The sequence below is a fragment of the Parasteatoda tepidariorum genome, chromosome 8 (assembly GCF_043381705.1).
Source record: "Parasteatoda tepidariorum isolate YZ-2023 chromosome 8, CAS_Ptep_4.0, whole genome shotgun sequence".
NCBI classification, from domain to species: Eukaryota; Metazoa; Arthropoda; class Arachnida; order Araneae; family Theridiidae; genus Parasteatoda; species Parasteatoda tepidariorum.
The window spans coordinates 23,861,469-23,889,440 of NC_092211.1; the positions used below are offsets into that span (position 1 = coordinate 23,861,469).

General features: G+C 26.2%; 2 protein-coding genes across 3 annotated transcripts in view; one reads left to right on the plus strand and one right to left on the minus strand.

Annotated features, from left to right (window-relative positions):
- Positions 1-27,972, minus strand: part of LOC107444651 (organic solute transporter subunit alpha) — a 74,709-nt gene that overhangs the window by 30,923 nt on the left and 15,814 nt on the right. The window lies entirely within an intron of this gene.
- LOC107443829 (BAG domain-containing protein Samui) overlaps positions 1,621-27,972 on the plus strand; it is a 64,235-nt gene continuing 37,883 nt past the window's right edge. The window contains exons 1-2 of one of the 2 annotated variants that reach the window (XM_071184474.1): positions 1,672-1,743; positions 6,027-6,191. The gene's annotated coding sequence lies outside the window, so the exon portion shown is untranslated. Of the gene's footprint in view, positions 1,744-6,026; positions 6,192-27,972 lie in introns of both variants that reach the window. The other variant, XM_021146299.3, reaches the window with a different exon arrangement.

Here is a 27,972-nt window from a genome sequence, read left to right on the forward strand (position 1 = left end):
TTAACCATTTACAACAAGCATAGTTTATAGTTTACAAATAATTCTTTTACGATGCACATTTCCATAAGTCTAGTTTTGTTATCACCTAAGAATTTTTTCGGAGAAATATAATTTATTTCTTTGAGTTGTTTCTGGGAATAACGAAATTGGTGAAATAACGAAGTTAGTGAATGTAGACATGACATTCACTGAGTATTTTTGGTGAATATCGATTATTTTGCAGTATTTAGTGTATATACGACAATGGCACTTAACTTAAAAAACGAAAAAATATTAGTATCGAGAATACGGGGCAATCTGACTAAAATGCAATTTTGTCAAAATGCGTGGCTATTATTATAATTGCCGATTGCTATTAATAACGGCCAGAATAACTGGAATAATAACTCAATATGGAATATACTTGAGTTATTGACCGGTATACATTTGCTCGGAATTTCTTACTCTGATTTCTTTATATGAATCCGAGACATTACCGATCATTCAGAAGTTTCACTGGTTCACGCAGATGCTTTTTCCAATCAGTTTTAATAAGATAGTATGTCAATGAAAAACTAAATAAAATAGTATAAATTTGGATGTAATAAGTTTTCTGGACATTTATCAGAACGACTATGTTAATGTTGAGTATCATCGCAGAATGTGGAAATTCAGATTGTATCAGATTGATTGATTTAGAATCAAATACAGATAAATCCTGTTATAGTGACCATGGTTTATAGTAACTCCCGGATATAGTGAGCGAAATGTTCATTGCCGTACCTCGCTATGCACATACAATAGTATTTTTTGTGGATACAGTGAACAGAAAGAAGAGAGGAAATTGGATATTACGAACTTTTTCTGTCTTCGACGGATTCTTTTTCTTCATTTTTTGGTAATTTTGAAAATTCTACATAAAATACATATACCGATTTTTAGAATCATCTATTGAGTGGAAATCGGTATATGTATTTTATGTAGAAATTTCATAATTTTGAAAATTCTACATAAAATACATATACCGATTTTTAGAACCATCTATTGAGTGGAAATCGGTATATGTATTTTATGTAGAAATTTCATAATTTTGAAAATTCTACATAAAATACATATACCGATTTTTAGAACCCTCTATTGAGTGGAATGTAGCCATAAGCATTTTTTTCTTGTTTGCTTCTTCTATATCAGTTTTCCATTCCTAAATCTTTCGAACGCAAGACGAAGAATAATAAAAAATAAAAGTTAACTCCTTTTTTGCTACTACATATTGTTCCTTAATCATTTTTGTATTTCCTTTTATTGGTCATTTATTTAAATAATGTGTAATAAAAGGAAAAAGTTTGGAAAAATTAGTTAAAATTGTCTGCAGTGCGGAAATAGTGAACTCACGGTTATAGTGAACTGAAATTTCGGTCCTTTGAAGGTTCACTAAATCAAGGTTTGATTGTATATTCTAAACTTCTAAAATGCAGACGAAAATCGTATTTTCGATACTAAATTAGTTCATAAAATGATAAATTACTTCCAGTGGATTCCAGTTCAAATTTTATTCCTTTTTAACTAAAGGTTAACAAATAATAGAAAAGAAATAGAATGTTTTCTAAAATGCAAAAAGAAAGAGAAAGAAGAGAGCCAAGCGAAAAAGAAAGCTGTCTCCGCGCGGAAAGCTATTTCGAGATTAACCACAACCAGAGCAGACGACTTCAAGATACGCTGATGCTTTGGAATACGAAAACACACTTCTAAGAACTTAAGATTAGGGTAAGTACATTCTATTTATGATTTTAAAAGTTCTAATAATATAAAAAATTATCTTAGAGTAAGCTTTATTATCTGAAGTTATGAAAACTGAGTCATGCCCATTAAAAAATTGCACCATGCAATTATTTAAGGTGTTTATTCCTTGTTGTTTATTTCATCCTTGTCAAAAAGTTATAAGCGCATAAAAATAATTCAATATTTAAATGCCGGAGATAGATGTCAAAAAATCAAATATTACGAGAAATATCAAAATTTATGAGAACTGCACTAAGAAGAAAAGTATAGTCAATACTACCAGAATATGGTAAAACGTACCGTGTTTCTGGCTCGATTGGAGCAACAAAAAGCACGGTAATTTTTACCGAAGCGCTTTGATCATAATTTTGGTAAAAGAAACAACAATAAAATGGGTTTTATAACATGCGATAAAATTAGGTAAATGTGGTAAATTTTGATATCTTAGAGCATGGTATAAAAACCCTTTATTTGGTTAAATGCATTTTTCATTTTTGCATTTTTTACTAAGTGTGCGGCAATACGAACTATAATATTGAAAATCGGAATTTCCGGTAAACCGTTACCATATGAACGGAAAAATTACCAAATGAATGGTTTAAAAACTGGTTAGTTTAATTTTATTAACCACAATTGTTTTTTTTTAACCAGAAATATGTATACTACACAGTTTGGTAATTTTACGAGAGTTTTTTTTTTGTGTAACATTTCGTAAATTATAGGGATGAACATCAACAGAGATTAAATTTTTTTCTTCAATAAATAGTCTCGCGTGGATTATTTAAATTCTAATGGATTATTTCAGTTTTAATGGACTACTACAGCTTCAATGAACTATTGCAATTCCAAATGCAATTGAATTCTTCTAATGATAACAAATTATGATTAATCTGCTTTCTTGATTACAAAAAATAGAAATTTTTGACTACGGATATAACCATGATTTTAAGCAGCAACATTCTCCAATTACAAATGTTGTAGATTATAATTGCAATGATAATTTACTGACGAAAAATAGTCCTAATTCACAAAGACAATTCAAAATATGATTGCAAGTAATTTCAATTATGAGCTATCACATAATTCACGATTACAAGTAATCATAATTACAAGTAACAAAAACTTATGATTGAAACAAACCATGATTACACGTAATCTGAATTACCTATAATCATGACCTAAGATTACAAGAAATCATTAGAGGCCATATGTAGCCTAATTCAGAAGTTATCATAATCTAGATCAGAGTAATTAGGATTTATGATTAGAAGCAATATTTATTAAGTGATCAGAAATAGTCACGATTGTAGCAAGTTAGTGTAATATTTAAATTGTATATTAAATTCAATTTTATCTCTTTCATTTTTATCATTATAATATAAACTATAGTTTTATGTTGAATACTGTAACCTGCACACTGTTAAAATTTTCATTCTAAAATTATGGAAAAATAACTGGCAGCAGTCAGTCCATCCAACTAACCGCAAAGTTTACGGTAAAGAAAATTTTTTACCCTTAAGGTTTCAAAATCTTTTACAGCTAGCTTGGTTATAAGAACATGAATACAGAACAATATGTTTTTTTTTAACCATTTACAACAAGCATAGTTTCAAAACCGTAAAAAGGAAGTTAAATTGAAAATTAGAGCTAGGCTTTTTGTTAGGAAATGAGCATTGAAGAGTGCAGGACAACGGAAACTCTTCATGTGCGGTGTCAACACTGGGATTCGAACTCTAGTTCTGTCTGTCTTGTGAGACTGATAGATTAGCTCTCTCGGTTATAATATGTACGCAATTGCAAGAAATTAAGTGGCTTCATAAGGTGGACTTAGTTGGTGTGATAAAATTCTGGTTGCTTAACCGTATTAGGTGAAAGCAGTTAATAAACGGTTTTTCTTCCAGTTAACAGTTTGATTACACTCTTATTTATAGTCATTTGAATGCTTTTTTTTAATATGGTAAAATGACAGTTAAATACATTGTTATTTAACCATTTTTTTCGGGAAATTTTTAACATTACAGGAATGTTAGTTATTTTAAAAACCTACAACACATATACGCTCTATTCAAGTCGTAAGAGAGCAGAAAGAGAATTATTAAATATTATTCAGTAGATTTTTAAAAAGTATATACATTAATATATAATGGTGCTACTGAAAAAAATAACGCAACTGCTTCTTGAAAAACATCTGTTTTGTTATTTTTTCAAATCGCAAGGTAGTGGCACTATTTTGTAATAGCTTTCTTTCCATGTGTATTTGTTGAAATATTCAGCGTTTTTAGATTTTTCGGGAAACTGTTATGGGTCTTTTCTTTTGAATTTTAAATTATTACGATTCCTGAAAGAAAATTAAAAAAAATATCTCGTTCAATATTTTAATACTATATTTTGCTTCATACGGATAGAAATATAAATTGGATTCTTTGAAATATATAATTCAGGCCGCTAGATAACTAATAACTAACAACAGTAAATAACAAATAATACAGCGAGATAACAAATTATTAGAAATAATTAATTACTTATAATCTCGATCACAATTTATTGCAATTGAGGCTTATGATTACGTGGGACATCTGTATTTTATATTATGCTTAGTTACGTGATTTCTTGCAATTTTAGTTTATGTATACTAATAATAATAATATGATGGTATGTACTAATATTGAACTTAATTTTAACAGATTTTAAATGCACAACTTATTAATTAGTAATCATGAGTTTCTCCTTATATATAATAAAATGAAAGTTGTCTGATATTCTAGCTAGACCATTTTGTAGACTTTTTTTTATTGGCTTTAAAATCACATGGTAGGATCCAGTTCCTCATTGACTACCAGACCTCATTGACTACCCTATTTTTTCGGTTGCCATCGGCATAAGATTAATAAAAGTCATTAAGATATTGTTTTCCTATAAAATATTTTCCTATCCCAAATTTAAAAATATTTACTGTAATATTTTTTTATTTTATGCTAATCTGCTATTTTTAGGTTTTTGATTTCGATTGTTTTTTAAATTAAGAGTTTGAAACTAAAAAGAAGTATTTAAATGTACTTTATTTAAATGTAATTCTATGATATTACCTCATTACGCTACAATTTAAGATTTATTATTTGAACTGGTGTCGAAACTTATTAACCATTTTACAATTTGTATTATGCTTTCATATACATTATATTAATATTCTGTTGTAAGTTACCGTTAAAGAGATTCGTTAAATGATTCTGAACGTTCAGCTTCATGCACAATGTGATGATGCAGGCAAAATTGTATTAAATGTATCGAAAATATTAAATGATGGTTGCGAACTCACCAAATTTATTATAACACTAAACTTTTAAATTTAAGTGTTATTTTAAAGAAATGATTACGCTTATTTATGCTTGCTAATAGATTCAATAATAATTTCATAGAATCCCAAGGCAAATGTTTGGAGGTGGGATTTTTCTTAATACACACATAAGCGAACAGTTTCAACTTTCCTAGAGAATTTTTTTATACCAACGCTTAAAAAATTCCGAATAAAATTACGATAAAGTAATTTAAAACAAACAAGAAATAATTGCGTAGAAATTTTTGGGGGTTGGGGATTGATAGCGAACAGGGGGCTCTAGTAATCCTATATCATGATAATAGTCATAATTATTTGATTGTAAATTAAACCATTACTGGCTATTTATTATTACTCGTAATCAAATATCTGGAATTGCGTTAATGAAAATTATGACGATTAATCATGATTATATATATATATATATATATATATATATATATGATTTTTACAACCAATAGAATTTTCTCCATTATGTTTGAAAAACGCCTTACCTCAATAAAATAAAATAATTTACCTCAGTAAAATATTTTCTTTCGCTATTATTTATAAAAAAATGATAACAGTTGAAACATAACGTAATAAAAAATAACTAAGAACTAAATAATTTTAAGGAATTTCGTCTTACTTCAATTTTAAGGTATTAGGTCAGAAAAGAATGCAATAATTTTTTTATCGTTTTAATATCGTTTAGACTAAAACATCTTTTAGGAAATTTATCTCGTGTTACAGCGAATCAATACTTAGATATGGTATAAAATAAACTATAAGGTTGAAAAATATTTTTCTTACCTTATAAATAAAAATATTAAAAAAAAGTTAAAATTGNTATATATTTCCCGGGAGATTTGTACCTCTCCGCCCATTTGATTACGGTCTTGCTTGAAGACACATTCCAATGATGCAAATATCTAATGCGAATATCCCCTTCCAGATGTGAAAGCCTGTCATTATGTATTTAACTTTCTTCAGTGAATTATGGAGATGAATCTAAGTTTATATATGCATATGTCTCTTGTAAGTTGAAGGATCAAAAATTGAAAACAATTTCTGCTCTTATGGTCCATTCGCAGATTTCTATCTTTGTTTCTTACGCTAAGTGAGTACCTAGATTTATTTCAACAGTTGTCAACGTAAATGCTTTTCTAGCAGAATAATGGCTATCTCTTTACCAGTAGGTGTTATTCTGATTCATAGACAAAAAAGGGTTTGCTATTGGTGGGGTGACTGATTAGATCTTGTACACCTACATGGCCTCAACCTTTCCTTCTCAACAAGTTGGCAAGATACATACAAGTGATTTTTCACAAATGACATGTAACGAATGGTAGAAGTACCTTCTTAAACAAAACAAATGTGGATACAATTTTTAGAAACGCAGAAGTTCATGAAGTTCGTACTTTTCTTATGTAATGCCTGAAAAATGAAATGCCATAGTTTCATTTCAAATGTATGTTTACAAAAGAATATTGAACGATAAAAATTGATAAAAGCAATTTTTAAAGATAGCATTTAATACTAGTCTAGAAAACAAACACCAACAGAAATTTTAAGCTGTGATTTGATTCCAACACCAAATGAATTCTAACTCAAATAATTTTGATAATAGCGACTGAGAGAGAATAGTGAGGCAATCGATTTCAAAACCAAATAAATCCAAATAAAATATTTTAGATAATAGCGATTAATTAAAAACGGCAGAAGCTTTTAATTTCAAAAAAAAAAAAAGTTCAAACCCCATAATTTTGTTAACAGCGATTAATAAAGAACAGTCAAAGCATCTGATTTCATTGCTATGAGAATTCATCTCTTGGCATCAGCTTTACTAGTATTTTTACAAGAGCTATTTATTCAGTTATCTACGTTTAAGGGAATGTTTTAATCAAACACGTATCAAATCATTGATCGCTTTTTTTATTTCGAAATAAAATACAGATCTTAATAATTAAAAAATTAATTTTTTGTTCTAGCTGTATTAGAAGCATTTTTATGAGACTCTTTCTGCCCCTTGTTATCATTGCTGCCCTTTTCTTTTATTCAGCTCTTCTAACTTTACAGAAATTCCCTCAAAGTTTATACGGTCTGCTCCCTTGATTAAATAAAAAAGCCTAATACCCATAACTGAAATGAACTTCAGCAAAATTAATAGAGTTGATCGCAGTTTATACGGTTATTATAAAAATTTAGCTCCAATCGGGTGTGTGCACTCTTTTCTATGGTGGTTTCAGAATTCGACGGCGGACACTAAGTTCCTAGGTTCAGACCCATCTTGAGCTAAAGAACATCATACTCTCTCCACATTACTGATGACAACATACACGCAGCAATTTCATTCCTTGACAGATTGCAGCACTACTCTATTTTGCCACGTTCCACGGTTAGCCTTGATTCAACATACAAATCTAGAGTCTCAAAGAACGTTTAGGCCCGAACTGAAGTTAACTTTTGCGAGCATACTATTATGGTCAAGATAATCTTATGGTCAAGATAATCTTATGGGCATAAATTTATTTTTACGGTCAGTGAATGAAACATTTTTGTCGGTAACTGACCGTAATCTAGAGGTGACATTTTTTAGTGTTTTTTTTCAGCTTGTAACTTTTGACCCAAAAAGAATATTTTCAGTAAAACTTTTTGCATCAACAAACTTAAATTTTTTGTAATATGTCGTAGGCTAGTTGGAAAAACCGGTTCTTTGGAAGCCGTCGTCGTCTTTTTGCCGGTATTACATGATTTGATTTAGAAATGTGAAACTAGAAACGTGTTCTGCTTAATCTAATAACGCAAAGCCATCAGAAAAGGCAGCAAATACCCTCAAATCAAATTTTTAAAAAAAAGATTTGAAACTATTCTAGTGCTATTAATTGTGTTTGTATATGTCTTTTAGTTTCGTGCATGACTTTTCATTATTGTTCTGTACTAATTTATTGCTTGTTTACTTTGTTTTCTACCCTATACAAAGAGTGGAATTCCGTTAGTAATTTACTTATATTTCTAAATCAAAATAGTTAAAAAAAAGCAGGATAAAAAGGAAAACAATATAATTGAACTGGAGTAAATATTTGTTTATACACAAAAAAAAACATTTAATTTTTATTGTTTTCTCATTTTATTATTAAAATTTTTTTTAAAATAAAATATCAATTTCAATTATTTGTTTGATTCACATAAATTTACAAAATGTGTTCTTTTAGTCTCACATCTATGTTAAGCAGAGTTTACGCTTATTAATTTCTGACAAATTAATTTAAACAAATATTTTCTTTAACTTTGTATTGATTAAATTAATAAATGTTACAAAAACTGTGCCAATTCCTTTGAAAATAATTAACTAGTTAGATAATTAAGATTTATTGTCAAAAGGCAAATATTGTTCGTTCTCTATAATAATAATTATACGCTTTCATACATTTCAATATGTATAAAGGTCAATGTATTTCTAAATGCGAATGGTATGGAGAAAATTTGCTGCAGAAGTTAGCTAAAAATTACTCTGGAATTTTAGAGGAGAGATTTAAACAATGCGATATTGAACAGTCGCAGACAATAGATAAACAATTTGTTGGACGCTGAACAAATACGTGAGACAATGAGTTCAAAGAATTCTAAATAAGCAAATTTATCTTTGTTCTTAAAGTAATTTTTGTAAATTAATTTTGATTAAGGGTACTAGAAATTGCAACGTAAAACAATTATTATACAGTATACGTCTGCAAAATATAAATTAGTATAAACATCTATTATACCGTTAGATAAACAAAACACCATTGACGAAGCAGATTTCCTTTTAATTGGAACGACAACAGTGACATTTAAATTTTTTAAAACTATTTCGACTCAGTCTATTGCTAGATTCTCTTTTACTTAAATATTACTAACTAGTGGGGTGCGCCCCATGCTCGCTAACACTCGCCAACCCCAGTAAATTGCTACGCAATCTTATATGGTTTGCTTCGCAAACCAAGCTCGCTTTGCTCGCTACTAGCTTAGGTACATTGCAAATGCACAAAATTCTAAGAATTCAAAACAATCATTCAAATCCATATTAAAACTTTTTTTTAAAAAAAAAATTACATCTTTTTAGTCATTAAAATTAATTTGAATTCAAATAAATAACATGTAATTCGTTAAACCTATTAGAAATGTGCTACAGTATAATTCGTGATATAAATCGAAAATCGTCAAATAAATTCGTAATATATAAATTCGTAAAAAAAAGCGCTTTCGACAAAATACTAAAATAGAGATCTATCGACAAAGACTACTCACTTCTGCCTAGCTTAATAGTATGAGATTGCCGCAGCTGATGCTCTCTGGTTATTTCAGTTTCCGTTTTTAAAAGCGCTATATGTTGAGCCACCTCAGCTAGATTTGGCATGTGACATTTTTAGCGGCAATCATTGGTCGATTTTCTAGAGTTGCCATTCGGGGAGTTATAATGAGGCTTTTTTTTGTCGCCGTGTAAGAGAAATAGTAACGTAAACAAAACAGAGCAAACGTTACCACCGGCGGAAAAGAAATACAGCCAAAATTTGGGAGCCACGTAAGAGAATTATATGTATTAGATAATAAGGCAGGAATGCTATCTATGAAACTGAAATCATAGCATACGTCCGGCAGATGGCCTTTATGGGTATGAAAATAGATCATTGTATTTGAAATATTCTTAATTTTACTATTAAAAAATGAAACAAAATATTCAATTTTATTTTTTCTCAGAAAAAATATTATACCGTTGTTGATATTTATTTAGGCACAAAATTGTTTTAGATTTTAGGAAGTAATAGTTAAAGTTTGTGTGAGTATTATAATTTATATTACTTTAATGTTAATTTTAAATTTTTGTATATTTTGTTTAAAAAAAGTTCATTTATGGAAACTCGACTTGTTTAAAAATTATCATAATCTGTAGGTAGTCATACAAAAGGAGAAAAAGAGGCTAAAATAAACAAAAATTGAATTACAAATTATGATATTTAATATAAGCTTGATGCTTGCAGAGTGACAATGAATAATTCTGAAAACAAATATTTTTATCAATTAGCAAAGTATCAAAATTTTTATATAAAGTATTGATCAGAAGACGCATCTGAACATGTGTATAACAATTCAATATATACACACAAATACAATGTACAAATTTTAGATCAAATTATGGTATAAAATACCGGCACTTTGGATGCATTATCTGTACAAATTATACCGTAATTTTTAAGTAATATTTATTTAATTAGAATGATTCTGTGATTTTACGATAATTATTGCCGTAAAAATTATGGTATATCAGATTTTTAACATGTTCTGATAAAAATGAATTTTACTGTAAAAAGTACCGGCAACATGAGTGTCACCAAGATTAATGGGTATCAAATTGCTGGAAAAAAAAAGCGATTAGTGCGAAAAATTAATCCATATATCTGTCACTCTGCGGAAGAACCACGAAATACTCCTATAGTTTGCATACATTGTTAAAAATTCTGGATTAAATTACAGTATAAAGTATCAGATCTCAGGATGCCGGTACTTTTTACTCTAGCATCCATTTTTACAGGAATATGTTACGGAACAAAAAATTTGATATCTGACACTTTACGGTGATAATTACCGTAACATAACTAAGTTATTTCAATTAAATAAATATTACTGTAAAATTAAAGTACTATACTTAATGGATAAAATAAAAATTATGATAAATGGATTTTACTGATGATGAACCCAAAGTGCCAGTACTTTATAAAGTAATTTTATGCAAAATTGTTTACAGTAGACTAGCTAAAAATCACTTGGGCTTTGTGTGACAGGAAGAGTGCCTAGATCAACCAGTGATTACCGGAGTTCAAATGTGAACAATCTTTCTCGTAAGCGTGCGCTTTATTACCAATACTTGTACATTCAGCCGTGGTGGGGGATAGAGGTGACCCGGTGCCCCGGGTTCGAATCCCAGCGATGGCTGGTCGATACGCATTCTAAAGCCGGCTCACACTGACTACAGTGCTGACATAAAATATTCTCAGTGGGAGACGGATCATGGGTTTTAATCTCTTTGCCCGCAGGCTAACCGTGGGAGGTTTTTGTGGTTTTCGTCTCGAAGTAACGCAAATACAGGTTAATTCCATCAAAAAGTCCTCTACGAAAGCAAATTGAATATTGATAGTCGAAAACTTATAATTAAGTTTTGCACCTGCATATGATCTATCGCTAAATAAAATAAAACAGAGGATAGTGATGGAGATCTATCGCAAAGCAATACTTTTAATTATAGTGATTTAATTGCAACTTCCATGAAATGAATTCTTTTTTTAAGAAGTAGAGACCAAATTATGCTTAAACAAATATGATACCAATTAAAACTAAAATTTAAAAAAATGTATCTTAACTATCCTCTCAGCAACCTTCTTCAGTGTCAAAATTTTTTGTCAGACGTAATGTTCTAAGAACTTTCTCGATTTCTAATCTTCAAATATTCATTTCAATTTTAGAAAGCCTCAAGGAGGAAACAGAAAACAACATCAAATGACGTAAGACCCTTACATTCAATGTATGTTCCCTTATATTAAATGTATGCAAAATAAAACCTTTAAATAAGATAACAGACCTTCGTAGTTAATCCTGAGAAAATAAATTCGATTGTTGATTTTACGAAAAGTATTTAAAATAACAAATTATGTCTTTATGTATTATGCCTTATGTAAAGAAAAGGAGTAAATTTAATAAAAATATTTACATATCACATCATCATTTAAGCTAATATTTTAAAGAGGTATTATTTAATTAAGAAAAAAAAACGGTAAAAATTTATTAGCTAATTTTTAATGAATGATGAGCACATTCGAAAAAAATATTTATTTTTTAAAATTGGTTTTTAACTTAACCATTTTCTGTATCACAAGTTTTTTAAAGTTTTGGCTCAGGAGATATTTAATAAAAAAAATGCTTTGAAATGATTTTTTTTAATATTTTCAATGTTTTATATCACTACAACTAGAAGACTTATAGACCTACAATTAGAAACATATTTACTTCAGGAAGAAATGTTTTCTCTTCATAAAGTTAAAAAAAGAAAAAAGAAAAAAAGAAATCAATATAGAATACTTTTGATACTCGAAAGCAGTTACTTCCCTCTATAAGGGAAAAATAAACGAGTAATTTTTAAAGTAGATAACAGTTTTAGTAACTATTTTCTCCCAGCATTTTTGAATGATAATAACGCAAAAAATTGCTTGGCGATAATAGAAAAATTGTTGGAACGATAAGTGTTCTGAAACTATTGGTTGGATGCTGTCCAAATGTTAGAGTTAATGTATGAATTCGATCTTTTTCCAAGCAAATTGACCTGTCTAGCGCATCGAAAGGTCTAACATGATAGTTTCACGGTTACGGTGAAAAGCTTTTGACCTGTGTTATCCCATTAAATATGAAATTATTATCTTGGTATTCATACTTAAACAAGTTTTGTAATTGCTTTATCAAAAGAGTTATTGTTTCTAAATTATAATCTAAGAATGTAATTTAGGCCTTATCCTTATTTCGAAATATTATAAATTCATTTTTTTTTAATATTCAATGTAGGAATTGGAAAAAAGTAATAAATTAGTAATTATGGTTACAAAAGATTTATACTCACAATTTTAATTGCAGTCACAATTATAAGTAACCATAATTTATAATTAATTAGTCATGATTAAGGATATTAATAATCCCAAACAATCATACATATTTTATTACATATAATTAAATTATTAAAAATAATCTTGAAAAATAATAAAAACACGGATCTATTCCAATTGAGTTATATTTTAAATATTTCATTTTTAATACTATTTAGGAGAGATGGATAAGATGTAATTAATTATACTTAATGATTATATGTAACCAATAATTTGTAATTGTGATTAGAAGTAAACTTAATTTGCAAATACAACAGGAATAATACGGTGAAAAGCTTTTGACCTATGTTATCACATTAAATATGAAATTATTATCTTGGTATTCATACTTAAACAAGTTTTGTAATTGCTTTATCAAAAGACTTATTGTTTCTAAATTATAATCTAAGAATGTAATTTAGGCTTTATTCTTATTTCGAAATATTAAAAATTCTTTTTTTTTTTAATATTTAATGTAGGAGTTGGAAAAAAAGTAATAAATTAGTAATTATGGTTACAAAAATTTATACTCACAATTACAATTGCAATCACAATTATAAGTCACCATAATTTATAATTAATTAGTCATGATTAAGGATATTAATAATCCTAAACAATCATGCATATTTTATTACATATAATTAAATTATTAAAAATAATCTTGAAAAATAATAAAAACACGAATCTATTCCAAGTTATATTTAAAATATTTCATTTTTAATACTATTTAGGAGAGATGGGTAAGATGTAATTATTTATACTTATTGATTATATGTAACCAATAATTTGTAATTGTGATTACAAGTAAACTTAATTTGCAAATACAACAGGAATAATACAGTGAAAAGCTTTTGACCTGTGTTATCACATTAAATATGAAATTATTATCTTGGTATTCATACTTAAACACGTCTTGTAATTGCTTTATCAAAATTACTTTTTTTTAATATTCAATGCAGAAAGTAATAAATTAGTAACTATGGTTACAAAAAACTTATACTCACAATTTTAATTGCAGTTACAATTATAAGTAACCATAATTCATAATTAATTATTTATGATTAAGGATAATAATGATCCTAAACAATCATATTACAAATAATAAAATTATTAAAAATAATCTTAAAAAATAATAAAAACACGGATCTATTCCAATTGAGTTATATTTAAAATATTTTCTTTTTAATATTGTGTAGGAGAAATGGGTAAGATGTAATTAATTATACTTAATGATTATATGTAACCAATAATTTGTATTTGTGGTTACAAGTAAACATAATTTGCAAGTACAACAGGAATAATAATTAGTAGTAGCCATAATTTATATTTATATACTCGTGATAACCAGCATTTCAGGAAATCACGTTCTCATTAATCAAGCTTAATTGAGTAGAGATAAATTATTTTTACAAAACGATTATTAAAATAGGAATATATTCGTATTTAATAGTACTATAAATTTTTCTTTATTAATAAATGGGAAAGTGGGATAAAATATTGTTAATTATTATTTATGATTACACCTGATACATTTTTTGTTAACGTATTTAAAAGCAATCATAATTTTTAAATATAATTGTATACATTTTTATTGTCATAATTAAAAATAACCATAAATTAGAATTAAGTCAGGGGATGTAGGTAATCGTATTAACAGTTTGCATGAACTACAAATTGAATTACAAGTAATCATACTAATGTTTGCAAATAACCATCATAAATTATAAGAGTAAGAATATATTCTTGTTTAATAATATTGTAACCTATCTTATTATTATTAATAGTAATAATTATAATAATACTATTATTATAATTATTATTAATAGTTCTTAATATTATTAATATTTATAATTCTGAGTGGGATAAAAGGATCTGATTAGACGTTATAATGAGACGTAATCAATTATTGTAATCGTGATTAAAAACAATCGTAACTGACTATGATAATTGAACTTGTAATTACTCGTACAAGTTATTTTTAAAACTACTGGGTAGTCGGCATTATTTTTACGTAAATGATTACAAATAATCATGATTACAGGTGATTGTAAGTCAGAATTACGACAAAGAATTACTTTTCATAGTAATGATTGAGTTGCATAATTAATGAAATTCGCTTTTTTCTATGCAGCAGAATGTAATTTTGTATTGAAAAATTTTTTATAAGATAGAAATCTTAGTTTTTTCATATTCCTAAAGAAAAAGAACTACGCAGTGTGTTCGAAAAGTGTAGAATTATTGAATGTTCCAAAGAATAAACATGTACTGACGTGTAGAATTTTAACTAATAATCCTTTGATTTTTAAAACTATTTCTATTTCCATCGGAAAACATCTATTTTGATTGGAAAAAGTATTTCATGCAATGGTGAAAAAATTCAAATAGAAATATAATAATTATACTGCTTAAACATTGAAATGGTAAACAATCAGTTGTATTATAATCATGGTTTATTATTACCTGTAGTCACGATTAATTTAATAAATTAACAATTATTACTTATAATTATAAAACATTGGTAATTGAAATCATAATTACAATCAGAAACATTATCATTCTTAACTGTTAATCATTTTGTAATCATATTTATCAGTAATCATACTTACAAGTATGGTATTTTTTGGTTGAAATCATGATTATAAGTAATTGTAATAACAAGCAATTGTAATAACAAGTTATTGTAATTACAAGTAACAGTTAAAATTGTAACAAATTAAACATTATTACAATCTCAAGTTATGATAAATTTCAATAATGATTATTATGGTATTAGTAAACTTTTATTCTTTCCTGCATTTAAATTTTTAACCAATAGTTGTAATGAATTATTTGTAATCGCTAAATAAAGTTAATTTAAGATAAAAATTGTTTACATTAATTTTCAAAAACGCAGATGATTTATATTATTCCCATTATTGGAACAATATACATAGACATTTATCCCTGCACAGATAGTTAATTTAAATAGAAAAAATGTGTTTATAATAATTAAATAATGATTACAGCGTAATTTACTTTGAGTCCCATAATATTCCTTTTCCTGGAGCTGCGTATATTTGCCCCATGCAAATATATGCTGGTTATTCAAACTAAATTAAAGTTTCCAAATAACTTCCAAAATGCAATATAAAATGGAAATCTCAAAATTTCATTTCGCGAATGATGTTTTGGGATTCTATTTATAACTTTTAACATCTTCATTTCACTTCAAGTCAATACTGTAAACCGTCATGGTTATAAACTCAACTATCTGGAGGTGTGCCATCTTTGCGGTTTTGGGAAATTCACTGTCGGTTCCACGTTATCCAAACAACTTCCTGGGTTTAATGGTTTCTTGTTTTAAAGACCGAAATTTATAGACCTTTTCATTTCCATTAACTCTTATCTTTACTTCTTTTAATGGTTAAAATATTCAATGTTTTCATAGCTGGTAACAGGAATATTTAAGTAAATAAAAATGCTTTTAAGAATGAGAAATGATTTCTTTGAAAATTATTAGAGTATGCTTTTTTACTAAGAAAAACCAAATATTATCAAATTAAAAGTATAAAAGTATTGCAATACTTCTTGCAATAGTATTAAGTATTGAAACTTAAAACTATTAGTAATCAACTAATACTTCCTTAATTAACATTTCCTTAAAAGTTTCATGATATATTATAAAAATGAAATACTTAAGAAAATTAAGGAAAAGTTTTTCGAATTTATTTTATATTGCATTATTTTTTTATTTATATTGAATTGTTTTTTATCGAAATGAATAGAGATTTAATAAATACTATATTATTCATTTTTATTTTTCTAGAATTAATTAATATAAGACTATTATTGGAATAATTTCTTTTTTAACTTCAGCAGGAATTTATTAAAGGGAGTATTAAATGTAAAGCATTCCTGCAACAGACCTTTGTGGTCCTAAAGGGTCATGGAGGTTAAAAATTTGCAATTTTTTGACCGACAGCATGACTGGGGCAATATGGTCATAGTCTATTGCGCACAAGCCACTTTTACCTCCCACACAAACTGGTACAAATAGATCTGAAGCTGGGTGGGTTTCAAGTCACTACTTGAGATTCCTCCCTCTAGTTCTCCGCAATGCCGAATCACAGATAAAGAGTATGTTTAAATTTTCGGACTGCTTAATTTTGAAAACATGTATAAAAATTGAACTTTAATTTTTTTTGTTTTCTATTGGTCTTATTTATTGTTATTTTGTTACTTGAAATTATAAAAGTAAATAATTCTTTAATTCTGATAATTAAAAACAAAAGGAAACGAATCCTTTATCACAACTTGCTAAAAACTATTGCACACTATTGCCTTTGATTCGGTGTGAAAGTATAAAATAAAAGTAACTTGAATGTCAATTCATATTTAGGACTATTTAACTAATTATTATCCACCATTTCTTTTAATTACACTGTAAAAAAGAATTTATCAAAATTGAGCAAAAATTTGTCAAAATAGCTCCGGAAAAAATACAGTCGAATTTGAAAATCCCATGTACTCATTCTTGAGTATAGTGACGCGCACAAAATTGAAACACTTCTTAGAATCCGTTTTCATTAGTAAGTAAACATGGCGGCAAGTTAAAAAATTTGATCACAGATCTGAAGACATTCTTTATTCTTAAAATAAATTTGAAATATAGATAAGGGCTGCAAATATTTATCTTTTTGAATATTTGATCGTATTGAATATTCATTTTAAATAAAGTTTCAACTTTGTCACATTTGATGTGTAATTTTGTCATGATGTGTTATTTTTGAGGCAATTCAATTTAGAGCATTTCCCTATATTCAACAATTATTACGTAGGTTTCGATAAATTTTAGTGCTAACTACAATAACCAAAATTATACTTTTAACCAGTTCATTACATTTTTTGAAAACCATGATTAAACATCTTTGAAATAAAAATAAATCAGTACTTTTTTGTGACTTTCCTTAACTTTTGTTAGTGGAAAGAGCTCAATGAGAAAAATGTTTGATACGGATACATTTATCTTGATTTATAAAATATGATAAAACATAGTTTTTTTGTTGAACTCAGTTAATTTGATTAAAACAATTTTTCACCTTAATGTGGTTGTCATAATATTCTTTTAAATGTTATTATAAAAGCAAAATGAGAACAAAAAGAGAAAATGATATTTTTTCTAATAAAAAAGTAAGATTAATTCTGTTGACTTATAAACTTTCAGTCGCTTTGAAAAGTTTTAAAAAGGTCGGGGTAATATTAATCATTTTTCATTCCTTTTAAGAGGATGTGTTTTTATTTATGTAAACTTTAGCTTTAGCCTTAACTCATAAAACGTAATTATTACATTAAATCTGAAAAAAAAATTTTTTATACTCTATTATTTACTTTTTAATAAAAAATACTTTTTATAATATGCTGTGGTAAATGCCATGTCTTTTTTTTAAAAATTTACATAATAAATGCATTTGTCGCTTACAAAAACTTCTTCATAATATGATCGATTTAAGTACATGAATAAAAAATTGTATAATATAGTAAATAAATATTCATAAAAATTTTTATTCGTAATAATTTTTTTATTCATAACATTTCTACCATTCATTTAATTTACATAATGACAGATTACGGAAAAGTCTGGTTTTTAAAATATTTTTGGTAATATTTTTGGTAAATATCACATTTGGTAAAAAAATGCAAAACGGAAAAGTAAATTTAATCAAATTAGCCATATTCTAAGGTTTATGCCATGTTCTAAGGTGTCATGATAAAGTTACCAACTTTTACCACATTTACTAAAGTTTATCACATATTATAAAACTATATTTTATTGTTAATTTTACTTAAATCATTTCCAAAGCTTTTCAGCAAAAATTATCGAGCTTTTCGGTATTCTCATAGAGCCAGAAACACGGTGAAATTTATCATATTATGGTTGTTTTCATCATATTTCTTTTCTCAGTGTATGATGTAATCAATGCATATATTTTCTACTTAAAGACATTCTATGTTGAACTTGTGTACATTCTATGTTCTAGGTGCTATGAACTAGCAGAATTCACGAATTTAATCGTGCATATTTCTTGTTTATAACAATAATTATAGATTAAAGTAATATTATATTGATTTAGAGAGAGTTTGAATTTAAAATAAATGTCAAGTAACGTTGAATTTTTTTAAACATGTAATAAATAATTTTATGCAAATTACAAAAATTTATCTTTAAATAAGAGTTTTCTTTGAAATTTTCGAGAGAATTGTATTTTTCAGTATTTGTAGCTGAATTTTTTGTAATGACTTGTATTAATTTCCCAGTCAAATAAGAAAAAATCTTTCTTTAGAACTCTCGTCAAAAATTAAAACAAAAATATAAATATATTAGATGTATAATTGCACGAAATAAATCTCGAATTAGAATATAAAAGAGTAAGAAAATAACAATATGAAATTGTTGAATGAATTTGTTGAAATATGAAAAATCATTATCGAAGACAGTGAGTTAAAAATCATGAAAAACAGGGAGAAAATTTGTTTGAAATATAATGAATCATTATCAAAGATGGAGAGATGAAAAATATCCGAATCAACTTGATTGCCTGCTAAACATTTAATAATTTCCTTTTAACGACCAGCTGTTTTTTCAAATTATTACACTCTCACCATTTATATAGCTTTTTTATATTTTGCGACCCGCAATATGTAGATTCTTTTGACAAGGACTTTAAATATATACACTAAGGGCAACCATTTAGCATCACCCTGTATAATCATCATCAGAAATCTTGCATCAGAAAGGTCTTGGGTTCGAATCCCGGACAAGGCATGGATGTTTCTTTCTCTCTCACTCTCTCTCTCTCTATGTTCTATGTCTTTTCTCCTTTGTGTGTGAATGTGACCCGCCCTATAAACGGGTTGTGGTTGTGTGAATGACATGGCAGAAGTCGAATTCCTGGCCATAAATGGCGCCACTGAAAAACAGGAGCCATCGCACCCCCACTGCCAAAACAGGCATACGGCAAAAAGGAAGAAAAAAAATTTCTTCAATACGCAGATTTAAAAACTTTTTTTTTCTTTAGGTTTAAGCTGAAACGTATAAAAATGAGAAAGAACTGCGCAGGTGGATGCGCATTTGCATACTTTAGTTTAACTGATGTTTTTCTAAAACAACGCGACTAAACAATTTCTGAAGCTACCATAATATTTATTCAAAATTCAACCACAGGTAGATTGCAAACGCAATTTTTAAAAAAATATTTGTGATGAATTACTAAACGCTATTTATAAATTGAATAAATTCTTAATATTTTTTTTCGTGTAATATGCCACAGTTTTGTAAATAAAAACTAAGGTTGTTTTCGAATTGGTTTAAGGTTGTTGCCACTTAAGGTTGCGACATGCAATAGTGCTTTTTTGTGAATAATATACCATTTTCATAACTTCTGTAAGCTGGCAATAATTTGACTGTTAGGACGAATTTAACTATCATTAGCAATCAACCCCTATGCGGTGCTTCCCAAATGGTGTTCCATGAAACACTAAGGTTCCATGGAAGAGGGAAAAGGGTTCCGCAAGTTCGTAATTTTTATAACCAGTGCTGAGTTTTGAAACCACTGATTATATATTTAGATAAAACCTATATTTCATAATTTAAATGAAAATGGCATTTTTTAAAAGAAAGAATTATACTTTTAATAATAATACATGGAAAAAAATATGACAAGCACTTATAAAATAGTATATTTCCTCTCATAAAATATTAGTATTTCCTCTCATACTTTTCGAAACAAAATAAAATAATTCTTTGCTAAAGAAATATGTTTCCCTAATAAACATTTTCATCAGCAGTTTTAATCTCGAAGCAAATCATAATTCGGCCTATTTTATTTATTCATATCTGCACCAAAGACACATTCATAACTAGACTAAATATACAGCAAGGACTGCAAATTTAACTGCCGGAAATATAACCTAATTAAAAATATTAATGATAAAATTGAAAAATCTTAATTCCACTAATTAAATATTTAAAAAATAGTTTTTCATATGTTATAACGTTCTCACTTAATTTAATAAACTTTCTTTATAAAATCGGGCTCCGACGTCAGAAAGGTTCCGTAATCTTGAAGAAAAAAACGCAAGTCATTAATATGAAGAAAAAAATTACAGTTTCGTAAAAATCAAAAGCGTTTGTGATTTTTTTAATATTTAAATTTACTCTAACGCTGTATCATCTGGAATCATAAAAATTTGCAGAAATTTGATAATAATTCATTAAGTTTGTCATTTTTATTCTAGGTAGAAAAATGTCGCCAAATTGACAGTTAAAATTAATAACTTTTAAAATATCCGAATTATTTGTCTGTTCTAAGACTCAGGTAATTTTTTTACGGCTAGAATGCGTATATAGCTATCAATTATAGTTTTTCCTTGAGTGCAAGGCCCTTAAACTGTGGTTTTACATTTTTTTTTCCAATGGGTTTTCAAAAGCACTTTAACAAATCCTACTTACAAAGGAAACTATAATCAATAAATCGGATGAATAAAAAACTATTTAGGAGCCCGTAAGCATCGGCTTTTTAGGAAGAGTTTTATTTTATTTTAGTTTATTATTCACTGCCACAACTTTTGGAGTGAGTTGAATCAAGCCATCGATCATCGACCCGTCGTTTTAAAATCAATTACACGATGCTATGATATAACTTGAAAAAACAAACATTTAATTTAATACTTTATCAAAGTTTTGTAAAGCGTATAACATATTATAGTTGAATGTACTGATACACAGAGAAAAATAATCGGGTAAAATTAGCATACATGGTAAAGAAACTATTTATAGTTAAAGAAAATATAATTCTGATAACAAAACCAAAATATGCGGTATTTAAACTATTCATTTGATAATTTTTCCGTTCATACGGTACTGGTTTTATTGAAATTCAGGTTTTCAAAATTATAGCTTTTATTACCACACGTTTAGTAAAAAATACAAAACTGAAAAATAAAATGTAATGATATAAATGGTTTTTATGCTATATTTTAAGGTATAATGATAAAATGACCAAATTTTACCACATAGACGAAATTTTAACACATATTATAAACAATGCTTTGTTGCTAATTTCAGAAAAATCATTATAAAACCGTTTCGGTAAAAATTAACCTTGCTTTGGTGTTCCCATAGAGCCATTACACTGTAAATTTTACCAAATTTTGGAAGCTTTCACTATACTTTTTTTTTCTCAGTGTATCATTAAATATATTATGGTTTACTGTTAAACTTTTATGGCATTATAAGCTCAATCAGTTTCATAAAATGTAAGTATTTGTACCTACATTAAAAAACAATAAAAACATGCATAAAATATGGATTTATGCTTTTTTTATTTACAATGCAAGTTTGCGCAGAAGATGCATGAACATTTTCAATTTATCATTTGTGGAAAACTCTTTAAGGAGAATAACAGTTTTCTGAGAGGAAAGAAAATTATTTTTATTATAAAATTTTCTATTTTCAAGCGAAAATTTTGTTTTTATATTTGTAACAGAAATTAAAAAATATATATTAATATTATTAAGTCAAAAAAAGTTAAAATTGATTTCAAATTTTAAAGCAACTTTTTATGAAAATTTAAAAATATAACGTACTTAGGTATTTGTTAACTACTTTCTATATGCTCGTACAAAATTTTACTGATTAAAAAGTTTGATTTTGAATTGATAAAATTTATGTATGTGCATTTTACTTACTTTTATTAAACTAATTGAAATTTTATTTTTTCACAATAGTTTCTTTCTAAGTAGTAAGTTTGTGCAAAAATATTCTAAATTTTCTGAGTTGTATTATTAATTTTAACTTTATGCAATATATCACATTTAAATTTTTTGTAGTATACTATAACATTGCCTTATGTAATTTACTTCCTATTTTAATTGATGCATAAATTAATGAATTCAGCAAATTTTTCTTATAAATAATTTTACTCAAAATACCCAAAATATTCCTATTTGTTTAATAATATTATTATTATCGAACAAATAGGAATAGTTAAAACATTTTAAAATATTCATTAAAATTGAATGCTAACACTTAAAATAGTTTTCGCAAATATTTTTTGTTGAAATATATATTTTAAAAATATTTTTTTTGTTGAAATATATATTTTAAAAATATTTTTTTTGTTAAAATATATATTTTATAAATATATTTCTTGTTGAAATATTAAATATATTTACTACTGAAAAAAATTACATTTGTATTAGTCAGAAAAGGATAAACGTTTTCTCTTGACAATATTTTATTTCACTCAAATTGAAATTTGGGAAAACTTATCCTAGTAATAAAAATATTATACTGATATTATAATTTAAAAAGAAAAATGTGGTTACCTTTTAAAAATGATGATTCCAGTGAAATCCTAAAAAATATTAAATGTCTTGAAGATCATTTAAAATAAATATAAAATATTAAATAGTCTGAAATAACGTCATTTTGTTAACAATAATGCTTGCATTGTTCGAAAGACCAAAATGTCGAATAATTCCAAGTTATCTTATGTAGTTTATTAATGAATTTAGGGAAAAATGAATTTAGAGAATTTGCCTTTATGGGAAGGAAAATGAAATGGTAACAGCAGGAATTCTTTTATTCATTTTCCCCACATCAATTAACAGAAATGAAACCGACTCATTTGCATATTTGAAGATATGAAATGATCTTTTTGCATGTTAAAGTGGATTTAATCAAAATGAATGAGCAGCAATTGGGTAATTAATTTGTAAATTGAAAAAAAAAGCTATTAGAAATTTTTAAGCTTAATATTATGCTTTTAGATTCGAAAGTAATTAAAATCTTTTGATAAATGTAACATATTTTTCACTTTAAAAATTTATAAAAAAATATTAAACATTACTATACTTTTAAAATTTTATAAATGTTAAGTTATATAATGAAATAATCAATTACTTGTTTACTTGTTCTAAGTATTTATAAGCATTTTAATGCACATTTTCGAAAAAAAATATTTAAGATATCATTCAGTTTTAGAATTTTCAATTTCTTAATATTTAGTTTTTAATTTTTACTCATTTTGCAATTTCCGTTTAAATGACATTTGAGCTGCCAAGTGATAGCTGGATTAATTCGTAATTTTGAAAAATAAATGCAAATTTACTGCAATTTTGTATCGTTATGAAAAAAATTTACTTTTGAATACGAAATGATACTTTGCTGTACGTGTTATTAAAATGCTTTGTCATGATATTTTTATAAGTTTATGAACTTATTTCAAATTTAATTTAGATGTTTAATTTTAGTCAAAATTAAAAAGTTTTTTTTTACTTGTTTATTATGTTATTTCTAAAAAAAGAAAAAAAAAACGTTCAGAATGTTGCAAAAATATTTGACATTATTTTAAATTGTAAAAATAATATGTTTTTTTTTTTACATTTTCAATTTATTATCCAACTATTTAGAGGTGATGTTTTTATTTATAAGTTTTGCTTAAAAAATACATTATTATTTAAAAATAACCTTTAAATAGATTTCGAAAACTTTATCTTAGCACTGATTGTATATATATTTTCCTTAAAAGTATTTATTATTCAGCATTCTTGCAAAGCATTAGCTTTTTAAAGTACAAATATTTTATCATTAAAAGTCAAGTTTTTGTTTATTAATAAGCAATAAATATTGTAAATTTGGAAATTATACTGGGCTTTATTAAGCTCTTAATAAAATTTCAAAAGTCCTATGATTATGCTCAAAACTTTTTAACATCTTCAATTACCTGTCATTGATTAAAAAGATTGAAACTATGCACTTATTATTAAATTACTTTCGTTATACATATATATATTTCTTAAGTTAAGAAACAGAGACTAAGAAAAATTCAAAAAGGAAAGAGATGACGCTTAATAGTTGTTATGACACTAAATGTTATGTTGAATTAGAGTTACGTTTAGACTACTAGATACCTCTATTAAATAAATGTAAACTTTTATATGTACAACGTATTAAACGTATAAAATACTAAATAACTTACGCATACTAAAAATACTACTACATACTAAACATGCTGAAAATTTAATAACTACTACATTCTAAACATGAGAAATATTAAATAACTACCACATACTAAATGAGTAGGAGGAAAATAACTATTACGCTGTCAATTTATTATTGACCAAACTATTACGTTGTCAAAGTAGTAAAGGTACAATAATAAGTAAAGTAAAATACGGTATATAAAATATTTTTGACTCATTATTTCCAACATATGATTAAAAAAAATAATCTCACAGTTTCTGAAAAAAATATTTTAAAGGTATCGATTTACATAAAATTCATTGTTTTGAAAGGTAATTTATGAAGAATATATACAAAGCACATTTAAAATATCAAACTTATTATAGAGCTCTAATTCTTGCCTCCTTAATGACTCCCTTAATCTTGCATTTAATTCAAATTTGGTCGAATTTGAATACAGAGACCAAAATTACTTTAGGGGAGGAAACAAATATGAATATTTTACATTAATTATGATTATAATAATTATAAAAGTTATAACACTTATAATGATTATAATGGTAATAATTATAATAATTATAATTGTTACAATTATAATTATAATAGTTATAACATTTATAATAATTATAACACTTATAACACTTATAATTATAATAATAATAATAATAATTATACTAATTATAATAATTATAACAATTATAGTAATTATAATTCTAATTTAATTATAACAATTATTATTATTATAATTATAACAATTATTATCTTTAAAATTACAACAATTATTATTAAATTATAACAATTATTATTAAATTATAACAATTATTATTATTATAATTATAAAAATTATTATTATTATTATTATTATTATCTAAAGAAGCTCATTGGACCACCTGTGATCAAGACAAATATTTTAGCGACCAAATGAAATCGTCTAGCAGACTACAGACTTAAGAATCGCTGCGTTATGTACCACTTAATTAAACTTTATGCTAAATGTAATGAAATACATTCTGACATACATTCATGTTTTCAACACTCACATTTAATTTAGTTACTTTGAAGTGNTGTTATTATCTAAAAAAGTTCATTGGACCACCTGTGATCAAAACAAATATTTTAGCGACCAAATGAAATCGTCTAGCAGACTACAGACTTAAGAATCGCTGCGTTATGTACCACTTAATTAAACTTTATGCTAAATGTAATGAAATACATTCTGACATACATTCATGTTTTCAACACTCACATTTAATTTAGTTACGTTGAAGTGTTTTTATTTTCTCAATGCCAGCATTTAGTTCAGTATATTGAAATACTTTCGTCATACAATATTGTTTTCAAGTAATTAAAACAAGTATTTGTTGAAGAATTGAAAATGCACTAATCATGGTTTTGCCACAAATAAACATTAGTAATCTGTTATTTGTTGTTAAGTTTAAATTAGTGCTTTAAAGCTATTTTAAAAAATTATAAATAAGATTAATTGTGCCATCATTTTTTTATACGAGTCTCTGTTTTATTACAATGCCAACAAACAAACAATTTTTATGAACATTTTGCATCACTTAATTTATTTTTTATTTTTATACATTAAAAATTAGTACTTGTAATTACTGGAAATATCATAATTCTGGTATTTGAGCAGATATTTCTCAATCAGTCATTTTTTTTGTTACAATAAAAATCATATTAAAAAATAAACAAATTCTCGACTCTTCTCACTTATTCCATATTTTACTTTCGTTTATAGACAAATAATTATTTCTTAATTATTGTGTAAAGGCTTTAAATTTTCATGTGGAAGATACGTAAGTTTTTTTTACTTCCTTAGTGAGAAATGAAAAAAGAATAAATGCCAAGTTCGGGAAGTTAAATTTATTAAACTGGAAAAAAGTTTATTGAACTAACTATAATTATAGAGATTAACAGAAAGTGTGATATGGAAAGAGGAATTAATTTGTTCTAAGATTACGTTTAAAGATATTTCTTTGTCATTATGATAGAGAGTCGATCTTTCAAATTTAATGTTAGCTTCGCTTTAGTATTAATTTATTTCAAGACAATGTAGATTATCTTCTTTTTCTCTAACGAATAAAATAGATTTTGACTAAAAAATAGTTCAGTAAAATATTTTTGCAATATATTCGATCAAAATCAGCTTTATGTATGGATTTTCTTTTACTGTTAAGAATATATGAAGTTTTATAAAATTATTATTTATTATGTTTTAGAAAGTAATTTGAATCTTCAAATCAATCTTTAATTTTAGTGTTAGCTTCGCTTTAGTATTAAATTTTTTTTCTGTTTTATTTCAAGACAATGTAAATTATCTTCTTTTTCTCTAACGAATGAAATAGATTTTGACTAAAAAATAGTTCAGTAAAATATTTTTACAATATATTCGATCAAAATCAGCTTCATGTATAGATTTTCTTTTACTGCTAAGAATTTATGAAATTTTATAAAATTATTATATATTATGTTTTAGAAAGCATTCTTTAAATTTTTTTAAATAAAAAATTTTAAGTATAAACACACTGTGTAGGAAGTAAGTTCTATTTGAAGTTTTACTATTTATAAGTACTTATAATAGAGTACTAAGTATTTCTATAATAAGTACTATTTATTTGTTAACTTTTCATCTTATCTAACGCAATGACTCAATATTCGAAGAAGTTTTTTGTAGTACAAATTAATTCAAAACTGTATAAAATTTGCAATATTTACCAGGCACAAGACATTTTAAAACCAAAGAGGCATTTGAAATTACTTTGCCGCAGAAATAGCTGCTTTTTTTAAAACCATTGTTAACTTTTATCCTCCATGGTTTCGATGCGTATAATTAACGTTGAGGAAACATTTAAAATTGCTTCAAGTGTTTTGACATGTATTTATTAGGGGAAAAGGAAAAGCAAAGGCTACACAAAACTTACCGAGTCATAAACTAAACAAAGTTACAGGACAAGAAAAATCGCAAATATGCTTTGCCTCACAGTGAGGTTCTGTGATCAACAAATATTCTAACTTTTTGCTAAATCTTTTAAAAAATGCAAATAAAAACTGTGCCATATTGAAACACAAGGTTGTTTTTCGAGACGAATAGTTTTCAATTTATTATTATTGTTTTTTTTTCGTATCAAATAAAAATATACTGTAAGGGAATTTTTGTAGACCTTTAAATACTCCTAGAGAAGTCGCGTTGTACCAGTTAATATATATATATATATATA